Raw genomic sequence first — 4,890 nt, 5'->3', positions numbered from 1 at the left:
CACTTTCCTTTAGTAATTTATTTAGTGACTATCTCAATACCTGTTTTTTGCCATAGAAATATGCTGTTACCAACATGAGTCACATATAAATTATGAGTTTGAGGTGAGACAGGCATTGTATATTTGCACTTAATCTATCTTCACTCTGTAGGATGGCACTTTATCATGGTTCTTTCTGTAATTTCAAGCAGTTGAATTTGTTTGTGATTTTCAAATATTATCTTAACATTATTATATTGTAAGCATTCATAACAACTAACTCAGGCTTTTTTTATATTATAATTGAATTTGACTTTTAAAATGGCAACCTTGATTTCAGTCAAGTAACATATTTTTTAATTTTTGTTTATATAATGATTCACATTCTTACTTAATTAAAGCGCATAGAGGTATTTTATATTATGCACTATATAAATTGACAATTATTAATTATTATTAGGCAGAATAAGAATCGTTTTGAAATAAGTTTAATAATAATTATAAAAAGAGATATAATGACATTTTATTGTGAAGTGTACTAGACAATTAGGTTATTCTTGGCAATGAAGGATGATATTCATCTATCAAAAAAAAGGACATAGACATTCCTGTTCAAAATTATAGAAATCTTCTGTACTTACCAGCAAAAAAAATCCATGAACACTGATTTCTCTACCCTATATGTTAATTTCTTTATAAAGTGAATCACTACTGTGTGTCCGTAGAATATAGTAGCTGATCAGAAATGAGAAATAGAGTGAGTTTAGAGAGGGGCTTTTGCTGATGGAGGTTTAAAACTACCTCAGCTCTACCATAATATGGCCTGAGATACAAAAATTGTGTGTCCCTTTAGTCTTAAAATGGCACAAAATTTGAATGTAATTCACCAACCCTCAGTGTTAATTTTCGAAAACCTTAGAGAAAACCCCTTCCCCTGCAATCTGCCCATGGTGCGCTCCTAATGTATAGATTAGTAATTCTATCATGAACAGTCTGCAATTTAGGTTCATTTATTAGAGTACTATCCCAATTGCCAAATATCGATGGTCCATGATCCAAATTCAAATTTAATTAGAGCACATGTAGTTACCAAAACATTGGTAGTCCAGGATTCATGTTCATTAATTGTTTAGTAGCCCAATTGCCAAATATTGGTAGACCATGGAACAAAATCCATTTTAATAGACCAGTTGCCAAATATTGGTAGTCCATAGACCAAATTCAATTAATTAGCCCAGTTGCCAAATGTTGATAGTTTTTGGTCCAGGTTAAATTAATTTAGTAGCCCAATTGCCAAATATTGTTAGTCCATGATTTTTGTTCAATTAGCTTTACTAGCCCATATTGCCAAACATTGTTGTTATAATTCTTAAGCCACTCGATATTTTGCTAGCCTAGGTATTGGTAAACTGTGATTATATGAGGGAATTTTTGTAATGGACCTTTCTGCTAAGCAAAGCTCCTTGGATATCGCTGCTGAGGTCCCACACAACGATATCTTAAATGTACGTAAACATGTGTGCTTGTGGGACAACACAATGTTAGACACGCGTATATTCTTGGTACTAAATCCGGTTTTCCACTAGGCTAATTTATTCGCGCGAATCGAAAGCGTCGGTTCATGCGCATGCGCATTCACACTTCTATCGGAGCGTTTGCGAAGCGAAAAAATGCACAACCAATCAGAACTCAGGAAGCGAACCGACGCTCTGATTTGCGCGAATAAATTCGCCTAGTGGATTAGGAGCTTTCGATTTGTGCGACGCTAGAACGGAACCACTCATGCGTGACCGTCCTACCTGGCGTCCTACGTTCTCCGCATACGTAGATTTTTGGCCAAATTGCATTCCAGAATCTACTCGACGAGGTGACTTGCTCGTATGCGTAGATGACTTTTAGTGACGTTATTACGTTCTACGCCGTCGTGCAATCGAAAGCTCCCAACTGTTCTGATTGGTCAGTTGTTAAGTTTGATTGACATTCTGGAAAGGTCAATTATTGATAGGTTAACTTTTTTTTAATAATGCAAAAGAACAGATCGACCATTGTGATACTTGAATCTTATTTATATTCCAATACAGTACTCAACTTGTGGTTGACATCCAAATACATATCCTATATGTAATACTGTGTTATGTTTTTTTTTTTGAAATGTAATCTTTTATTAAACATGACCTAATCAATCGTGTAGATGGTTTAGGATTACTTTGAATGATTTTTATTATTATGAATGAATTCTGCACCATCATTTGAATTATGTAATATTAATTAATTTCTCATGACATGTTAAACAATTGCCTGAGTGTGAAATACCAAACTGGTATATTTCAATAAATCCTAAAATTTAATAATCAGTTTTTTGTTTGGTTTTTTTTTTTCTGGCAGGGCCGTCGGCAAAATATATTTACTTTTACCTACAAATTATATTAATAATTTTTGCACAATGTCATTCGAATGTTTCACCATATCGTGTTTTGTAGTGCACTATTAGCCTATGCATTTGAAGCTCCCTTTAGGAATTAATTGAAATCTTTGATTTTAGCAAAATTTGCTCACCTTTGCCCCAAGGTAGGGTATCTAGTCTCCCACTAGGGGAAGTGTCATAGGTTGCCAGATGCTATTTCCAGGCATAGGGTTGTTGTTATTTTATTTATTTTTTTTGCACAATATTCTTAAGGGTTAGGGCATAGCGGAAAGGTTCCTTGTCTCCTCGGTAGTATGGGAGGTAGAGCTGTTGGATCAGTATCCTTTTATAGTCATTTTGTAAACATAAAATTTACATTAAAATAGCATTGTAAGGGTCGGCTCAGAGTAGAAAATGTAGTAGTAAATTGTAAACAATGTATTAGTTACAGTAAATATAACGCAGGTAAAATTATCCCCGCACAAGTAACCCCCGGTATTTCTAATTTTATTTATAATATAATTTATTAAAAAGTGACATGGTAAAAACTACCCCCGCCGAACACCGTGCCCAGTATTTATGAGTGAATTTTCTATTGTTTTCCTCTGTTTATAATGTAATGTATGTCTACTCAAATCAGTAAGAAGAAAATACCATGTAATATCTGCACTTTCTCAAAAAAGGTATTTATATTTGAAGTCGGAAACATCAGTGTCGGCGCCACCAGCGGAGGTGAGGGATATAGGCGAGCAGATTATGGCCAAAAAGTCCTCTAAAAATCGTCGAGGTGGCAATGGAAGTACTACCGGCTAATTTTGATATTTTCTGAAAATATAGGTCTTGAGAAGTTCAGAACTCAAAATTACCCAAAATCCCTTTGGGGGAACGCCTCCAAATTACGCATTCAAAATGGCCGCCATTTTTCCGCTTTAAATTATAGTTTTAGCTAAATTATATAAAAAATAACATCACTCGAATAATCATCATCAGCAATTGGTGAAACTTACTCAAAATAGTCGTTAATTATCAAAATGAATCTTGCGTTAAGAAAAACTACAATTTCAATCACCATAGCAACCGTTGCTATGCAAATTTAAATTTCCTATTTTATTCATGAAATTTAAGTATACAGGAAGATTAAAGTTTATTAAATTCTTTATTTTCATAGGTTTTATGAATATGTTTAACATCTGAATTATCTATTATTATCGTAGAATAGGATTATGTAAAAAAATGCTGAAACTTTAATATAATTGCATAGCAACACTCTTTTTATCGTCCATAGCAACTAAGCAAAATCAGCAGAATTGCACATACATTTGTCATTGACCAAGCAAAAATCAACCCGATTACAATACCTCCTTGTCGGAGGTAATAACAATAATTAATAATAATAATAAGTGTGATAATAAGAATAAGTGTATAATATAACTACTATACTATATAACTAATGTAACATAATAATATAAATTCAATAAATAGTGATGATGATGATTAGGATTAACTAAAAGTATGATTAATGCCGATCATAACCTATATCATAGTTTAGAATATATGGGACTTAAGGTATCCATTCAACCATTGACTGGACATGACACCAAACCATTAACCTTTCTCCATTCCTGAGCCTATATAGGGACCTTCACATACCATGACTCACCATCAACTACAAGGAAAGTACTACTGTATTGTTTTTAAACGTAAAATATTTATAGCATGACACTACTATCAATCTACTCTTGAGTTAATGATAAATTTAATTCATTACATGTACTTCCCATTCATTAGAGAATTGTAACATTTTCTTATATATCTGTTTTGGATAAACCAATCAATTAACAAAAACCAGCTAATTACTTTATGTTTACAGCATGATTTTTTGAAAATGAAATAATGGAGCATTGCAATTATCTAATTATCTGGTAGTACATAATTTGTTACAAAATATTGTGACAACAAATTTAAAAAACATTTTAAGGTTTATAATTTGTGGCACATCAGTGTTGTACATTTTCTATAAGACACTGAAAATACTTCATGGTAGGGTTGGTTATTTGTACATCTATGAAGGAACAATCTTGTAATGCCAATAAAAAAGGAAGGCTTTCTAAAAAGTAAATGATATTTTGTGGAAGGTCACATGTGGGCACCATCCCAGGTGGTCATGGCTGTTACAGTTTTTGCTACACCAGTGTTATTAGCCTTCAAAGGCAAAGCTCAGGGACGCTATTGGTTTCCGGGTGTTATTAGCCTTATTGGATTCAAACTTTGCAGGGTGCAAGAAGAGTACAATAAGAAGATGAACCCTATTGGTATTCGTGTATATCATGTATGCTAATTAAAATCCAATTGTTTACTTTGTTTAGTCGGCAAAAAAACTATATTTGCTATACAGTTTGTTACCATGATAACTCAAATTTTATTCGGCTGATTGGCTTCAAACTTTGCAGACTGCAAGACAAGGAATTCTATTAATTAATTTCGACTTGACTTGTTAGTAGGCCTTA

Source organism: Anneissia japonica, unplaced genomic scaffold (genome assembly GCF_011630105.1).
Source record: "Anneissia japonica isolate Jap-2015-1 unplaced genomic scaffold, ASM1163010v1 scaffold652_len952628_cov199, whole genome shotgun sequence".
NCBI classification, from domain to species: Eukaryota; Metazoa; Echinodermata; class Crinoidea; order Comatulida; family Comatulidae; genus Anneissia; species Anneissia japonica.
This window is presented reverse-complemented; position numbering follows the sequence as displayed.